At 42.7% G+C, this 19091-nt stretch overlaps 1 pseudogene; it reads left to right on the forward strand.

Moving 5' to 3' along the window:
- Positions 1-1829: 1829 nt before the first annotated feature.
- Positions 1830-19091, forward strand: part of LOC103128131 (histone-lysine N-methyltransferase 2C-like) — a 42062-nt pseudogene continuing 24800 nt past the window's right edge.

Genomic DNA, 19091 nt, shown 5'->3' on the forward strand with positions numbered 1-19091 from the left:
TGTGGGACCACATCCTATGCCTATAGTTATATAATCTTGTAAACCATTATTTTTTCACTAGTTCAAGCTTTAAAAAAAAAGGTGGGTTATAATGAAAGCACCGTTGCTCTGTGAAAGAAAGCCAGACTTACCCTGCTGAATGATGAGGCTTCTTTGGTTTCAGCTGAAGATTTGTCCAGCCGACCCTGGACACACCTGGGAGGACACAGAAAAACTGTCAGGGAGCTGGTAGAACTGAACTATCAGGTCCGGGGGCCACTGCTCAGGACCCTCTTTTATTCAAGTATTTTAAACTTTATAATCTTATTTTGGCTATACACTTTTGCATATATACATGAACAAACTAATAATTTACTTCATTCCCCAAATACAATAATTCAGATTTGGAATGTTACTATCTCTGTACAAATAACTATCAAATACATTTTGCATCTGGTCCTTTCTACTCCCTTCAGTCATTTAAAGTCTCATTTAGTATCCCTCAAAACAGTCCTGCATTATAAGTAAAAAACTGGTTTTCCCTTTTAACCCTTGTTGTTTATCATTGTTGTTATTGTTGTTACTGGTGTCCTCAGACAGAAGGAAATGGAGAGGGGCGAGGAAAAGAGAGGGGGAGAGAAAGAGACACCTGCAGACCTGCTTCACTCACCGCCTGTGAAGTGACGCCTTTGAAGGGGTGAAGCAGGTGCTTGAACCTGGATCATTATGCTGGTTCTTGTGTTTCGGGCCACGTGCGCTTAACCTGCAGCACTACTGCTGGGCAGGGAGGAAGCCCAGTGGCTGCCTCTTCCCTCTCAAGTTCTCTGTCCTCTTGTGAACATTGCCAAGAGGGGCAAGCAGCAAGCTTAGGAATAGGCCTGCTGGGTCTCTTTCTCATGGTCCACACAGCTAACAAGGCCTGGGGAGCCCTGCAGAGGCTCCACACAGCTAAGGAGGCCTGGGGGGCCCGGCAGAGGCTCCACATAGCTAAGGAGGCCTGGGGGGCCCTGTAGAGGCTCCACACAGCTGGTGTTGGGGTCTCGCTCCTCCTCTGCAGGACTGGCTGTCTGAGCCAGGCTGGCTGCACAGCATCTGATTGGCTCATGGAACCACCTGCACCCTCCTAATTGGCTGCTGCCTCAAGGGCTGCTGGGAAGACACACTCCGAAGACAGGCAGCAGAGATAGACGGGCTTCGAAGGTGCTTGGTCGTCCTCCCTCCTCAGATGGGAGCAGAGCAGCTTCCATGCGTAGCCCCCAGTGTGCATGCTGTGCATGGAGGGTTTTCCAGCTTTTCCAGGAGCGGCCAGGGCTTCAGCTCCCTGCCTGGCCTGCAGCGTGGTGTGGTCTGTGGGAACACCGGAGCAGGTGAGCAGCCCTGTGGGGGCAGCTGGGCCAGGCCACAGGCAGGGGAGAATTGGACAGGGGAGATTGGGGCTGGGGAGAGGGAGGGAGGAGAGAATGGGGCAGGGAAGAGTGGGGGAGGGAAGTGGAGGAGGGGAGAGTTGGGGATGGGAGAATGGCACAGGGAAGACTGGGGGAGGGGATAGTGGGGGAGGGGAGAGTGAGGGAGGGGAGAATGGGGCAGGGGATACTGGGGGAGGGAAGTGGAGGAGGGGAGAGTGGGGGAGGGGAGAATGGGGCAGGGGAGAGTGGGGGAAGGAAGTGGAGGAGGGGAGAGTGGGAGAGGGGAGAGTGGGGGAGGGGAGAGTGGGGTATGGGGTCCAGTTAGGGGATGGTGGGCACATGGGGCAGGGATCTGGAGGACATTAAAGGGCAAGAGCGGGAAAGGGGGCAGGTGAGCCAGGGGACAGGTGCGGGCAGAGTGGGAGCTCAGGGTCTCTCGGGAGCATGGGGAGCAGGGTGGGTGAGCTGAAGCGGCAGCAGGAAGGAGCAGCTGTCCCAGGCAGTGAATAAAAACCTGTAAGCTTCTTTTTTAAATTTTTTATTTATAAAAAAGGAAACTAACAAAACCATAGGATAAGAGGGGTACAACACCACACAATTCCCACCACCAGAACCCCGTATCCCATCCCCTCCCCTGATAGATTTCCTATTCTTTTAAAAAAAATTTAATATTTATTTCGCCTTTTGTTGCCCTTGTTGGTTTTTATTTTTATAGTTATTACTGTTGTTGTTATAGATGTCGTTGTTGTTAGGACAGAGAGAAATGGAGAGAGGAGGGGGAAGAAAGGTGGAGAGAAAGACAGACACCTGCAGACCTGCTTCACCACCTTTGAAGCAACTCTCCTGCAGGTGGGGAGCAGGGGCTCGAACCGGTATCCTGCAGCTGGTCCTTGCACTTGGCGCCACGTGCGCTTAACCTGCTGCGCAACCTCCCGTCTTTCAGCTTTCCTAATCTTTTTTTTTTATTTAAGAAAGGATTAATTAACAAAATCATTGGGTAGGAGGGGTACAACTCCACAACATTCCCACCACCCAATATCCATATCCTACCCCCTCCCCTGATAGCTTTCCCATTCTCTATCCCTCTGGGAGCATGGACCCAGGGTCATTGTGGGTTGCAGAAGGTAGAAGGTCTGGCTTCTGTAATTGCTTCCCCACTGAACATGGGCATTGACTGTTCGGTCCATACTCCCAGTCTGCCTCTCTCTTTCCCTAGTAGGGTGTGTCTCTGGGGAAGCAGAGCTCCAGGACACATTGGTGGGATCTTCAGTCCAGGGAAGCCTGGCCGGCATCCTGATGACATCTGGAACCTGGTGGCTGAAAAGAGAGTTAACATACAAAGCCAAACAAATTGGTGATCAATCATGGACCCAAAGGTTGGAATAGTGGAAAGGAAGTGTTAGGGGGATACTCACTGCAGATTCTAGTGTACTTCTGCTTTCAGGTATATATTTTGCAGTTGTTTATGGATACGTGTGAACATATGCTCTCTCTCACAGAAACTGGTGTTTATCACCGTTTTGGGACTTTGTTAGAAAGGGTACCACCTGAGATGGAACTAGAGTATACTATGAAAGGAAAGGTCTCATCCGAGTAATGAAGCTGAAGGGTTGTCATTCCACACGTGAAGTCTCTGGACAAAGTCTGAAGTGAAGCATGTTGAGGTGGCAATCACTGTGTTGATTAGGTTGTGATCGAAAGATGCAATATAATTTGATATGGATTGGGAGAGGCATACGGGAAAATGGGCCCTATCCAAGGGTTCCAGGACTGGGGGAGGTAGAGGCTCTATAGTGGAGATGTGAGGTTCCTGCTGTCTTAGGGTTCCAAAAGACAATCAATAGTTAATGTTATCATCGCATTATTTGGTAATTGGGTTAACTTTGAAGAGCCCTTAGTTAGGGTTTGCTGTACAGTACCCAGTATCTTGTATATAGCTGTGCTATTGGTTGCTTCTGATCAACTTGGTCTAGGATTTTGAGAGAGTCTGCATATCAAATAAACAGCCTGTATATTAAAAAGACTCAGTCTGTATTTTAAAAATCTTCGAGACATACAATTAATTTTCCCCCTCTCATATTAATTAACTAGTGATCTATATGACTACATTTTACTAGGAGTGTACATAAACACCATTCCCACCACCAAAAGACTGTGACCCATCCCTCCCACCCACTCCCACCCCCCACTGGCTCAGAAAGCTGCATGTCTACCCCTCACCACAGGGTTTTTACTTTGGTGCCCTACTTACAATTTAGTCAGGTCCTGCTTATAGTTTCCCTTTCAGATCTTCTTCCTCAATTTCTGTTGATGAGTGGAATCATCCCATACTCATCTTTATCTCTCTGACTTAGCTCACTTAACATAATTCCTTCTAGCTCTGTCCAAGATGGGTCACAAAAGGTGCGTTCATTGTTCTTGATAGCTGCATAGTATTCCATTGTGTATATATACCACAGTTTTCTCACTCATCTGTTGTTGGGCAACTGGGTTGCTTCCAGGTTTTAGCTATTATGAATTGTGCTGCTATGAACATAGGAGTACACACCTCTTTTTGGTTGGGTGTTATGGAGTCCTTGGGGTATAACCCCAGAAGAGGAATTACTGGGTCATATGGAAGGTCCATGTCTAGCCTTCTGAGAGTTTTCCAGACTGCTCTCCACAGAGGATGGACCAATTTATATTCCCACCAGCAATCGAAAAGGGTTCCTCTGTCCCCACAACCTCTCCAGCATTTGTTGCTGCTGTCCTTTTTGATGTATGCCATTCTCACAGGAGTGAGGTGGTATCTTAGTGTTGTCTTAATTTGCATTTCTCTGACAATCAGTGACCTAGAGCAGTTTTTCATATGTTTGTTAGCCTTTTGGATCTCCTCTGAGGTGAATGTTTTGTTTATATCCTCTGCCCATTTTTGGATGGGGTCATTTGCTTTTTTGGTGCTAAGTTTGCTGAGCTCCCTATATATTTTGGTGATTAGTTTCTTGTCTGATGTATGGCATGTGAAGATCTTCTCCCATTCTGTGAGGGGTCTCTTTGTTTGTTTAATAGTTTCTTTGACTGTGCAGAAGCTTTTCAATTTTATGTTGTCCTATTGGTTTGTTTCTGCTTTAGTCTTTCTTGCAGTTGGGTTTGAGTCATCAAAGTTGTCCTTGAGGTGTAGGTGGGAAACTGTTTTACCAGTGTTTTCCTCTAAGTATTTGATTGTTTATGGTCTGACATCTAGGTCTTTGATCCATTTGGAGTTGATTTTTGTTTCTGGTGAGATAAGGTGGTTCAATTTCATTCTTCTGCATGTTACAACCCAGTTTTCCCAGCACCATTTATTGAAGATAGTCTCTTTTTTCCATTTAATGCTTTGGGCCCCCTTATCAAAGATTAGATGTCCATAAGTGTGGGGATTTATTTCTGGGCTTTCAATTCTGTTCCACTGGCCTGTGTGCCTATTTTTGTTCCAGTACCATGCTGTTTTGATGATGATGGCTTTATAATATAGGTTAAGGTCTGGGAGTGTGATGCCTCCATTTCTGTTTCTTTTCCTTAAGATGGTTTTGGCAATTCTAGGTGTTTTCAGGTTCCAGATAAATGATTGTAGTGTTTATTCTATTCTCTTAAAGAAGCTTGGTGAAACTTTGATGGGTATTGCATTAGATTTGTATATATTTCTGGGGAGAATATCCAATCAATGAGCATGGGATATCTTTCCATTTCTTGGTATCAGTTTCTATTTCCTTGAGTAGCGACTCATAGTTTTCAGTATACAAGTCTTTCACTTCTTTGGTCAACTTTATTCCTAGGTATTTGATTGATTTTGCTGAAACAGTAAAGGGGAGTGATTTCTGGATGTCTTCTTCAGATTTAGTGTTTGCATAAAGAAATGCCACTGATTTCTGTACATTGATTTTGTAGCCTGATACCTTGCTATATTGCCTAATAACTTCCAGCAGTTTTCTGCTGGATTCTTTAGGTTTTTCTATGTATACTATCATATCATCTGCAAATAGTGAGAGCTTGACTTCTTTCCTTCCAATCTGTATTCCTTTGATTTCTTTCTCTTGCCTGATTGCTATGGCAAGAACTTCCAATACTATGTTGAAGAGTAATGGTGACAGTGCACAGCCCTGTCTAGTCCCCGATCTGAGGGGGAATGCTTTCTTTCAGCTTCTGTCCATTAAGTATAATTTCGGCTGTAGGTTTGCTATATATAGACTCCACTATCTTGAGGAATTTCCCATCTATTCCCATTTTTAGTAGAGTTTTGAGCATGAATGGGTGTTGGATTTTGTCAAAGGCTTTCTCTGCATCTATTGAGATTATCATGTGGTTTTTGGCTTTGCTTTTATTGACGTGGTGAATGACATTGATTGGCTTATGGATGTTGAACCATCCTTGCATTCCTGGGATGAATCCCACTTGGTCAAGATGAACAATATTTTTGATATGTTGCTGTATCCGGTTGGCCAATATCTTGTTTAATATTTTGGCATCTAAGTTCATCAGAGATATTGGTCTGTAGTTTTCTTTTTGTTCTGTCCCTATCAGCTTTTGGTATCATGGTGATGTTGGCTTCATAGAAGGTGGAAGGGAGTATTCCTGTTTCTTCAGTCTTATGGAAAAGCTTAAGAAGTATGGGTACTGTTTCCTGAAAGTTTTGTAGAATTTGTTTGTGAAGCCATCTGGTCCAGGACTTTTATTGTTGGGGAGATTCTTAATAACGGTTTCAATTTCTTTGTCTGTGATTGGTGCGTTTAGATTTTGTAGTTCTTATTGGTTCAGTTTTGGAAGGGCATATGCTTCTGGGAATTGTTCCATTTCTAGATTCTCTAGCTTGGTGGCGTATAGTTCTTTATAGAAGTTTCGCAGGATTCTCTGGATTTCTGTGGTGTCAGTTGTGATATCTCCTGCATCGTTTACAATTCTATTAATTTGAGTCTTCTCTCTTTTTTGTTTGGTGAGTCTGGCTAGGGGTTTGTCAATTTTGTTTAATCTTTCAAAGAACCAACATTTGGCTTCATTGATCTTTTGTATGGTTCTTTTATTTTTGATATTGTTTATTTCTGCTCTAATTTTAGTGATTTCTGTCCTTCTGGTTTCTTTAGGGTTCCTATGTTCCTCTTCCTCTAAGTCCGTAAGGTGTGCAGTAAGGTCGTTCATTTGAGCTTTTTCTTGTTGTTTAATATGTGATTGTATGGCTATAAGTTTCCCTCTCAGTACTGCTTTAGCTGTGTCCCAAATATTTTGATAGGTTGTGTCTTCATTTTCATTTGTTTCCAGGAACATTTGAACTTCCTGCTTGAGTGAATCTCTGACCCAGTGGTTCTTAAGGAGTATGTTGTTTGGTTTCCAAATTCTGTGACTTTTAATAATTTTGTTTATTGTTAAATGTTAGTTTTATTCCACTGTGGTCTGAGAAGATACTTGGGATCGTTTTGATGCTCTTTAATTTATTGATGCTGTCTTTGTGGCCTAACATGTGGTCTATCCTTGAGTATGTGTTATATGGATTTGAAAAGAAGGTGTATTCCATTTTTTTTGGTGTGAAGGACTCTGAAAATGTCCAAGAGGTCTAGTCTGTCAATCTCTTCATTCAATTCTCTTGTATCTTTGTTGGTTCTCTGCTTTGTTTATCTGTCTAAGTGTGAGAGTGTGGTATTGAAGTCTCCCACTATTATTGTATTACTATTGATGTATTTTTGAAATTCTTTCAGTAAGTGCTTGACATATTTAGATGGTCCTTCATTGGGTGCATGTTAATAATTGTTAAGTCTTCTTGGCTGATTGATCCTCTAATCATTATGTAATGTCCTTGGCTATCTTTTATTACTTTATTTAATTTAAAATGTATTGTGTCTGAGATGAGAATGGCTGTTCCTGCACTTTTTTGTGGACCGTTAGCCTTTATGATAGTTTTCCATCCTTTCATTTTAAGTCTGTGTTTATCTTGTTGTCACATATGGGATTCTTGCAAGCAGCATATGGTTGGGTTATGTTTTCTGATCCATCCCCCCACTCTGTGCCTTTTGAATGGTGAGTTTAAGCCATTGACATTTATTGATATTATGGATTTAATGTATTGTAGTGCCATTGTTCAAATTTTTTTTTTCGTTTTCTCTGATATATTGCGAGTATTATAGTGATGTTTTTGTTTATACGAGGTCTTTTAGAACCTCTTTCAGGGCCGTTTTGGTGATGGTTGCCTTCTTTAACTGTTGTTTGTCTAAGAAGGTTTTGATCCCTCCATCTAGTTTGAATGTAAGTCTAGCAGGATATAATATCCCTGGTTGAAACCCTTTTCATTCAGTGCTTGATGGATATCTTGCCAGTCTCTTCTGGCTTTTAGAGTTTGAGTGGAGAAATCTGCAGATAATCTTATGGATTTTCCATTGTATGTGACTTTTTATTTCTCTATTGCAGCCTTTAGGATCCTTTCTTTATCCTTACTCCTTATTGTGACTATGATGTGTCTTGGTGTCTTCAGGTCTGGGCTGATTCTGTTTGGAACTCTCTGGGCTTCTTGAATCTTGATGTCCTTTCTTTTATTCAGGTCTGGGAAGTTTTCTTCTATTATTTCCTCTAGAATGTTTGCTTCCCCTTCCTCTCTTTCTTCCTCTGGCAGGCCAATTATACGAATGTTACTTCTTTTGAGATCATCTCATATGTCTCTGTTGTTGTTTTCAGTGTCTCTCAATCTTTTTTGAGCTCTTTCACCTCTTTCTTAGTTTTCTGTAACTCATCCTCTGTCTGACTAATTCTGTTTTCTGCTTCTGTTAGTCTGCTTTCCCTTGCCTCAGCTTCTTTCTTCATTACAGCTGTTTCAGCTTTCAGTTCTCTAATTGCCTCAAGATAATCAGTATTTTCCTTGGGGGTCTCAACTGTTGTTTCCCTAATACTGCCATTCCTTTCCTCCAATGTTATTTTCATTTCTGTGATTAATAAGTTTATTATTGCTTGCATACTTTTCTTATCTATGGTTACTTCTGACTGATTTGTAGTTTCTTCTGGGCTCTTGTCTTCATTTATTGTAGTAGCAGTTTTATTTGTTTTTGATCTACCCTTTTTTTGATTTATGTGTTTCTTTATTCATGCTCTGTTGTTCCTCAGTTGTTGTGTCTTGAGTACAAGCAACACTGTACTAAATACCTTTATGACAATTGCATTCACCAACCTCAGGAATTACAATAGCAACTGAAGCAAGTATTGAAGCACTACCAGTTAGCCAAACAATGTCTCCAGTCCATGAAAAAATAGTAACCAAATCCCAGTGAAGGAGAAAGAAGGGATAGCAAGAATAGACAGTTATGCAAATCTACTATCCACTGTATATTCTAGGGGTAACAAGAGGGGAAAGGGAAGTAGAGCAGAGATACACACATAGAGAGTCCACTCTGAGTCAGATTTCTTCCCCCAAATAATTCACAAATTCAGAAATGCAAAGAAGAAGGAAGGAAGAAAGATACAAAAAAGAAACAAGAGAGAGAAAAGATAAGAAAAAGAGCTGTAATTAAAGAGCAGTGAAATGAAAGTTTTTTTTATTACATTATTTTTAGTTTAATTTAATTTTTTTAATTAGCTAGGAGGAGGAAGGAGGGGAGAGTCTGTAGAGGAGGTAGGAGTAACGAGACAAGTTCCTCCCACAATAGATAGGATGCCCACTACCCTAGCAATGAAAGATACCCTAAGAGTTAATTCTGATCAACCTAAAGTGGGGGGAAGATATATGCCTTTATATAATATTAATAATAAAATAGAGCAGGGTAAGAAAAAAAACCCTGTCCCAGATTACCTCAAACCTCGTGAGCAGAGGCAGCTGATTGTTATGAAAGAAAAACAAATTAAAGAAAAAAAACTCAGGACTAGACAAGGATAGCTGAAATAGACAGTTATGCATATCTACTATCCACTGTATATTCTAGGCGTAGCTAACGGAGGAAGGTAAGTTGAGCAGAGATACTTGCAGTGAGAGTCCACTCTGAGTCAGAATTCTCCCCCAAAATAATTCCCAAACGTGTATCAGTGAATTCAATGAAAGCACACTGTTTGGTGGTGTGGGGGATGGGGCCTGTGGCTTTGGAAGCTGTAGGATTAAGGAAGAAAGGATGAAAAGAATGAGAAAAAGAAAAAAAAGAGATAAAAATGAAAAAGATAAGAAAAAGAACAGTAATAAAAGAGCGGTGAAAGGAAAGAGTTTTTTATTTATTTATTTTAAATTATTTAATTAGCTATGCGGGTGGGGTGGGGGGTTTGGCTACTTTGAAAGAAAAAAGGCCAGAGGTTTCAGACTAGACTTAGAATGAATGATACTCCCTTGTGGGACAGGACTCTTGGTAAAGAAAGAAGCTCAGCAGGGGAGCCTGCAAGGAGCTGGTCCCCAGGGATTGGTTAAGGGGGGGAGGTGCATTTTGGGGATAATAATTTAAAAGAAAAAAATTTTTCCCTTTTATTCTACTCTATTTTTTAACCCAAATTAAGTTATAGTCACCTCCTTGGTGTCACCACTAGGACCCCTTATTGACTGGCCTACTAAAGGCAGAACATCCTACCGTTTCCAGAAGATGTGGTCAGAGCTTAAGCCACTAGCAGCTTCTCAGTCCGCCATCTTCTGGGAACTCCTCAGCTTTCCTGTTCTTTTTCCCTCTGGGAGTATGGATCCAGGGTCATTGTGGGCTGCAGAAGGTCTGGCTTCTGTAATTGCTTCCCCGCTGAACATGGGCATTGCAAGGGAGTCTGTCCCAGCTGATATCTCAGGAGTTTGTATTCTGTAAGAGGTAGGTAGTTTCTCTCTGTGCTTTTGACTAACTGGTTGCTGATATCAGAGGTTCCAATCACTCTCTTCCTTAGATTTCAGTGATAGCACTTCTGGTTGACTGGCTATAAATCAGGTTCCAATGATTCTCTTCAGTTAAATATAATTTTTTTGAGCAGCTCTTACATTTCCTAGAAGTCACTCTTGCCTCTTGCGTTAAACTGATTCCTGCTTTTTGTTTGTTTGTTTGTTTTTTGTTTTCTTTTTGCAAATCTAGTAGAGCCCAGAAACACAAGGATATCTGATGAACTCCAAATTCCTCCCTTCTTCCTATACTCTTGTTCTTTCCTTTTTTTATTTTCTTCATTTTTTAAAATTTTCTCTATTGGGGAATTAATGTTTTCCAATCAAGAACCTGTAAGTTTCTCATGTTATGCTCACAATCTAATGTTTTATTGACCTCTGTTATCATTATGGAGATCCTAGAATAGTTTGGGGTATGAGTAACTGTTAGAAGAGGGACAATATGAAACGTTTAATTGCATTTCCTCGTGTGAAGGAAGATGTTACTAATGTGTAGTGATGATTGACCCCACCGTATAGTAATGAGCATATAGAGTGAGGAGATTGCTGTGAGTACTATATTTACTCCTGTGATAAAAATAGTGAGATTGGGTCAAGAGAATGTGGTTTCTATCAGGACTGACTCACCTGCAAGATGGATGATTAATGGGAGGTCTGGATTCACTAAATATGTCAGTAATACTCATATTGCAGTGAGTGGGAATGTAGTTTGTAAGCCTTCAGTGGAATTCTAGGACAACTGTAAATTTTACTGTAGTTTGTATTTGCCAATGAAGATAATACATAAGAAGTTAGACCATGGGAACTTCTATTTATTTATTTATTATTTATTTATTTATTTAAAAGGGAGACATTAACCAAACTGTAGGATAAGACGGGTACAACTCCATACAGTTCCCACCACCAGAACTCCTTATCCTAATCCTCTCCCCTGATAGCTTTCCTATTCTTTGATCCTCTTGGAGTATGGACACAGGGTCATTGTGGGATGCAGAAGGTAGAAGGTCTAGCTACTGTAATTGCTTTCCCACTGAACATGGGTGTTGACTAGTCAGTTAGGGTGGTGGCTCCTATATGGCTCAGGGGCATTGGGTTATGACAGAGATATCTACTAGGGCCACTTGCCTTACAGAGGAGTAAGCAGTTTAGGTTTTTTTAAGCAGTTTAGGTTTTTAATTAATTAATTAATTTCTGTTGCCATTGTTGTTGTAGTTATTATTGTTGTTAATGTCCTAACTGTTGGATAGGACAGAGAGAAATGCTTCACTGCCTGTGAAATGACTCCCCCTGCAGGTGGGGATCTGGGGACTCGAACTGGGATCCCTATGCTGGTCCTTGCGCTTTGTGCCACATTCGCTTAATCTGCTGCACTACTGCCCGTCTCCCAGCAGTTTAGGTTTTTAAATCCATCTGATGAAGACACATAGAGCTAGTAATAGTTATCCCTCATTGGGACAGATGCTAAGTGGGCAACATCAGAAACCGGAAGGCAAGTTGATTCAGTGAACTGAGAGTGTGACTAGCTTTGGCTCATGACGCTCCCTTCATCTGCCCAAAGCATTTTCTCTCCTTTTTTATTACTTATTCATTTTACTGGGAGAAATACTAGGATTTACATGGCGGTAGTGGACACATACCCTCTCTTATCTCCTAATGACAGATGTCTGTACAATGCTCCCGCCACCAAACCAAGTTCCCTTTCACCCACGTGAGCTGGACACCTGGCCCTGTTCTCTCCACCTCCCCTAGTCCAGGGTCCCTGGCTCTGCTGCAGTGTGTCCTCCACCCACCCAGCCCAATCTTCCCCCTGTGTCTCCTTCTTCCCTTTCTTATTTTTTTAGATAGATAGATAGATAGATAGATAGATAGATAGATAGATATGCCACAGCATCAAAACTCCCTTCAATGCCCTGGGTGCTGAGCTCCACCCTGAGTCACACACATGGCAAACCAGTATGCCATCCAGGGGAGCTATTTCTCTGGCCCTTCCTTGCTTCTAAAGTACCACCTAGACGTAAGATAGCCCAGTAGGTATCTCCTTCCTCTGCCTTATCTCACTTAAATGATCCCTCCAGATTCCATATCAGACATGGAAAGGGAAGGCTGAGACATGGGTGCATGCCTGTTCACCCTTCTTAGCACTTGTTACTGCACATCTAGACTTGGATCTACGCTATGACCCAGTAATTTCTCTCCTAAGAATCTGTGTAAAGGCTGCACAAACACCTGTGTGAAGAGATCTGTCTACCACGTGCAGAGCCAAAGCTTTCTTAGAAATACCTTGACATCCCAGGCTCCCCCTTTCCCTCTCTGACAGCACAGGCAGCAAGGATCCCCTGCTTTGTTGTCTGAATGCTGTTTTCACACCTGCTCCAACCCCCCCTTCATCAATCATACGTCGACCTAATCTCATCTTTGGCATCTGTTTCGTGCCAGACCTGAATTCACACAGCCTATGACCATGCATTTGCCCTTGTGGGGGAGACAGTTAGCTCTGTTTGTCTGCCCTCCTGTGCCCACCTGCACTAGATGGGAGTACCGCTCTCCTCTGTGGGAATTATCAGGCTGAGGGAGCCGCCTATGGCCACAGTTGTCTTCTGAGTCTGCTGTCATTCCGAGTGATATATAGTATATTCTGTTGATTTTCTTAGTATTGATGACATCCAGGGAATTGGTTTCTGTTATATCCTTAGGGAGACCTGCGTAGTTCATGGAATTCTCATTCATCTCTGGCAGCGTTAGTACGAGCTACCAAATATTTCAGTTCCCCATTAGCGTGCATGGTAGAATCACATGTGCCCCCTTTAAGGTGAGATGGGATTCTCCCACCCCAGGACTTGCAGAAGTGCTGTGTTTTGCTGAGGAAAATCCTGCAAGACCCAAGAGGTATTCTGTGATTGTTTCCACTGCTGTCATAAGCTTGGAAATATGTCTAGATGAAGCCTTTTAAATCTGAGTGTCATTGCCTGTGACTGTCAGTGTTAAACACACACACACATATATTGGTCTCAATAATACACCATGCTCAAGGAACCAGGTTAAACCCCCCCCACTCCCCACCTACAGAAAGGACTGAATCTTGATGACTGGTAAGGTAGGTCTGCAAGTCTCTCTCTCTCTCTCTCTCTCTCTCTCTCTCCTCTTTTCCTCTCAATACCTCAATCATATCAAATAAAATGGGGTGGTGGAATGTCTGCTAGGAGAGGTGGCTTCATAGGAAATTAACAGGCCCCAACAATAACCTTGTTAGCAATAAAAATAATAATAATTCTTTGCAGTACCAGGAAGTGAAGGCAGGACCTCACATATGTCCTTACCAAACGTTCTTTTATGTGTTTCATATGAGAGAAAGAAAACGAAACCACGTGAAAAACACAAGTATAACCTGAACTAGAATTGGTATATTGCACCAAAGTAAAAGACTCTGGGGTGCGTGTGTGTGGGGGGGAATAAAGGTCCTAAAAGGATGACAGAGGACCTAGTGGGGGTTGTATTATTATGTGGAAAACTGAGGGATGTTATGCATGTACAAACTATTGTATTTACTGTGGACTGTCAAACATTAATCCCCAAATAAAGAAATTAAAAGAAAAAAAAGAAAAGAAAAATGAAACCAAAGCTAGCCCACCATCTGCGGAGCTCAGTCTGAGTCTGTGATTGATGCTCTTCTGTGAAGCTGGGGATTAGACTCAGGGCCTCAAGCATGCAAGGTGTGTGATCTACCAATAGAGCCATCTCCCAGCATTAAGAAAAAAGTAAGTCTAAATAACTCAGAGCACCACGAAGTTGGAGAGGGATGTCTCCCTATGAATACAGTACAGTACCAGTGACCACTCCAGTACTGCCACTCAGAATCTGAGAGACTATTTACTTCTCCCTGAAGGACTAGGGAATCCATCATCTCAGGGAAAACAGCATAGACTAAGAGGTGACCTTCCCACTTCCCTCTATCATCCTCCCCATGTCAAGTTGCTCTCTACCAACAAGAGTTTAATAAGAACAATTTTTTCCTTTCTCTAATACTCTTGCTTCAATGTAAATATGACACCACAAAATAAATCTGGGCACAGAGAACATGTGAAAGAAATTTCCACATTTAACTTAGAGAGATGCCAATACCAGAGTTTTATTTTTTCCCTCCCAGAAATAAAGTAAACATGAAAATAGTTTAGCTGGGATGTAATACTTTAGGACAAGTTTCGTTTTTTTACTTCGAACTTGACTTCTTAAAAACTTCCCGATTCTGATAGGTTGAAAGAGATTGATTCTAAAAGGAGACTCTTAAATAGTTCCAGGGACACCAGGTGTTTGAATAAATTCAACTCATTGGATTATGAAGGGGGGGAAAGGGAATAAAACAGCATATGACAAAACATTCTACTGGCACTAATTAAATGATAAAAGGATGAGTTTCCTTAGCAAAAGGGTGGTGAGAAAGAAAAGGCCACAGCGCAGCTTCAGCCATGAATCAAAGTCTCTAAATGTTCTTTGGAAAATACTTGAGGCTCTGCCTGCTGTTTCTGTGAGTGTCTAATGAGAAACTCACGCCTTTCAAAGATAAGCTACAAATGACTTCATCTTTCCACCAACTCATTTGGTTTCATACATACCTAGGGGAAGAGAAATCAAAACCTAAGATGTCTGTGTATTAAGTGTTTTGTCATTTTCTCCAGAACAGATGACATACAAGGCTCTCCAGTGGGCATTAACCTGTTTAAAAATGTCAATAAGCACACCTTGAAGTGACATGATGAGTAAGATGGCAGACACTAAAGAAATCTCTTTTTCTTATTTAGCGCATTTTGTTTATTTCTGTTGTTTTTGATATTTTTCATTTTATGAGTGACTTAATATTGGTTTACAAAATTGAGATAATGGCTATAATTCTGCACCATTTCCTCCACTGGAGTACTGAGACCCCATTCCCTCACTGGAAAATTGGAGCAGTTCTCCCAAGGCCACAGTTAAGGGTTGATTATTTATATATATATATATATATATATATATGTATATATATATATATATATTTGCCCCCCTTTTCCCTATGATCCTGCCTTCCTTTATTTTTTAAAATATATTTTATATTTTATTTATTTATTCCCTTTTGTTGCCCTTGTTTTATTGTTGTTGTTATTGATGTCATCATTGTTAGAAGGACAGACAGAAACAGAGGGAGGAGGGGAAGACAGACGGGGAGAGAGACAGACACGTGCTTCACCGCCTGTGAAGTGAATCCCCTGCAGGTGGGGAGCCAGGGGCTCGAACCAGGATCCTTATGCTTGTCCTTGTGCTTTGCGCCACTTGCGCTTAACCCGCTGCGCTACCGCTCGACTCCCCTTCTCTTCCTTTCTATGCCACACCTACACCTATTGCTACTTCCGAATGTCCCTCCCATTTTCCTCTTCTCTCTACTGGTCCTGATGGAGTTGGAGTTCAGACTCCTCTGGTCAACTTCCCATAACTTTTCTCTCCCTCTGGGAGTATGGACCAAAAGAACTTATGGAATTTAGAAGGTAGGAGTTTTGGCTTTTGTAATTGCTTCTCTGCAGGACATGGGCATTGACAGGTTTGTTGTTAAAATTCGGTGGCTCCAGCTGGTCGGGCTAGCTTCACGGGTGGGTAACAGAGACTCAAGGACACACAGCTGGGCAGGGAAGCTGTATTTCTTTATTCAGGAACAACGATTCATAAACTAAGACAAACTAATCACCAAACAGAACTCTGCTGCCTCTTTCCCCCCGCGGCAGCGCCAAGCACTCTCGAACTCTGCAACTCTGGAACTCTCTCGGGGTTCCTAGGGGCGGGGCCAATTGGGCCCACGAAACTAGCAGGACTGATCCAATTTTCTTGGCGGGGGAGAGCTAGAACAACCCAATGTAAAGCATACAACAATTACCCCTTTTCTTTTTAACTAAATGACTACAGTATCAAGGGTGGGGTGAACAGAAACCTATATCGTACAAGCACTTTTTTAAAAAAAGAAACTGGCACAAACATGGAGAAATATGTAAGCAAGTAACAAGAACCAGTGTGCTTTCAAGGGAAGGCCTGAGGGGGCCATATTTTTTTGCCTCTGTGGGCAAAACTTTATCAGCTTAAAAAAAACATTTCTTGCCTCTGGGGGGCGTACTTGTCTCGACAGGAATTTGCATGGGGTTGGGGAACGGCCTAGAGTCCCAAAGGCAGCTGGCTGCAATTTACTTACTATGAAACAAAACTTGTTATTAGCATAACCAAAGCACAATCTAACGTTTCTAATAGAGAAGGAATTTGAGACTTTTACATATCAACATCTTTTAACCTTTTGTTACACCCATTCAAGATGGAGTCACACCCTAGTTGTGCGCAGGAACGGAAACCTTAGGCATGAAAATAATTAGCATAGCCATTGTGCAATCTACCATTTCTAATAGAGAAGGTAATGGAGAGTTTTATATATTAACAAGTCTATTTAACCTTTTGTTTAGACCAACTTAGTTAAAATATATTGCTTGTTAACTAATTTTTACGTCAGACTTTAAATGTAAGTTAATTTTATCTTTATGAGAATTACGTTGAAAACCTTTTTCATTTAACTTTGTCTAGTAAGAATTTAGCCTTAAAGTTACTGTTTACCAAACTTTAAACATACACATAAACATGGTCATTAATACACAAGGAGAGAAACCTTTGTTACGAAGACATGTCATTTTAAACACGAATTTAAATCTGTACTGTCTTAGTTGTTGGGGGGTGCGTTGTCCAGTGGTGGTCTCTTGGACAGCTTCACTTCTAGGAATTGCAGGTTGCGATCTCTGTACAAATCTCTGCATACTCCAGCTTGTCTGCCTTCAGACCGGACCGGCAGCTGGAGATCTCGTGTGCCCAGTTTCGGCAGGGAGCCCGGGGGTCCGGGAGGTCCAGGATCGTTCCAGAATTTATAGCAAGAGGGCGGGCAGGCCAGCCTTGTAGAAGGCGTGGGCCTAGGTGCCCAGGTGTGGCGGCCATGATAGGCCGCCGCAGCCCTGCCCCATGGCCCTGTCATGTCTACTGCCCTGCTCGCAGTGGCCGAGCAGCATGGAGGGATCACACGTCCAGTGCCCTGTACCACGCAGTGGAGAGCCGGCTCCTGTGGGCTGGCCTGCGTGCTGGCATTGGGCTCCTGTGTGTTGGCATCGGGCTCCTGCATGTTGGCATCGGGCTTCAGTGTGTTGGCATCGGGCTCCTGCATGGTGGCATCAGGCTCCTGTGTGGTGGCATCGGGCTCCTGTATGCTGGCATCAGCATCCTGCAGGCTGCGGGGCTGCGGGGCTGTGGGCGCGGTGCGCGGGGTTGTCTGGGCGCAGCCGGCTGGCTGGCTGTTTAACCAGGTGGAAACAGCAGCTCCGCACCTCGCCTCCCTCCCACTGGCTCCTCCCGCTGGCTGTTCTGAGCTCGCCCGAGCGAGTGGAAACCACAGAGTTGTCAAGAGATAAATGTTCCAGAAACAGCAAAACAGTCTCGTGAAGAAAGAGCAGAGGCCTTTGGAGATCTCTTCACAAGCAGAAGAGAAGGCCATAGTACGTAGGTAGCCAAATTGTCTTCACTTATCTGAGAGATGTGCAGGTCAGGTCCAAGTGGGCACCATTTGTTGTTAAAATTCGGTGGCTCCAGCTGGCCGGGCTAGCTTCACGGGCGGGTAACAGAGACTCAAGGACACACGGCTGGGCAGGGAAGCTGTATTTCTTTATTCAGGAACAACGATTCATAAACTAAGACAAACTAATCACCAAACAGAACTCTGCTGCCTCTTTCCTCCCGCGGCGGCACCAAGCACTCTCGAACTCTGGAACTCTGGAACTCTCTCGGAGTTCCTAGGGGTGGGGCCAAGCGGGCCCGCGAAACTAGCAGGACTGATCCAATTTTCTTGGTGGGGGAGAGCTAGAACAACCCAGTGTAAAGCATACAACACAGGTTGATCTATAACCTCAGTTTAAAACTACACAAATCTCCATTGAGTTATGAATAAAGTGGATAAAGTGTCATATCAACAATAATAAAGCCTGTTTTTCACCATTAGCTGTCAGTTCTGCTGAAACTTTTAACTTGTATGAACTTAAGTCTCTTTTCTATAAAATAAGGATGAAATTAATACTTAGCCTGACTATACCTCACAGATAGGAGGTAGAAGTCAAATGAGATCGAAAAGAACAAAAAATGAATTTGCATCTTGTAAATCTCCATACAAACCTAATGGCCTATCATATAAATTTGCATACACCATTAGTTCTCATTGTCCTGGATTGAAACTTTCACCTTAGAGTTCTCAATAAGAGAAGCAGCAGATTTCAAGCTGCTTAGCCTCAACAGTGTGTGGCTGTGTGTTCACCGGAAAGAGCCAGTAAAGGGTGCCTGGGAACTTGGCATGAGACACATCTATTTAGGCAGATGTGTGGAGTTACTTCCAGACATCTGGGATTTTTATTTAACCAGAACTGATAGACATGTGGGCAGATGGATGGCTGATCACAAGAGCAGTCTACTATGAGAATCAAAATTTCTGCCAATCCTGTGGTCACAGTGGAGTTTGATGATAATGGGAAGGACTGGCATTTGGCAGTGTGTTCTGCCAGCACTCCATTTGTGGGGAGTCCGTTTTCAGGTACAGTGGTTGAGAAAAAACTGACAAGACCAAGGCAGGGCCTCAGAGAAATGATTCAGTAGAAACCAGTCTCAGAAATGGAGTAAGGTGGATGCCCCAGGTCCCAGAAGGAGTCTTGCATATTTAGCATTCTGCCAGAAAAGGGGCAGTGAACTGGACTTAGGAATTAGAATTCTAAGGCAAATCAGGTCTGAGCTAAGCAAGGCCATCCTGTTGAGGCTAGGCCATTGTTGGTGCCTAGCCCTGCAGAAGCATGGAAACC

Source organism: Erinaceus europaeus, chromosome 21 (assembly GCF_950295315.1).
Source record: "Erinaceus europaeus chromosome 21, mEriEur2.1, whole genome shotgun sequence".
Lineage (NCBI taxonomy): Eukaryota > Metazoa > Chordata > Mammalia > Eulipotyphla > Erinaceidae > Erinaceus > Erinaceus europaeus.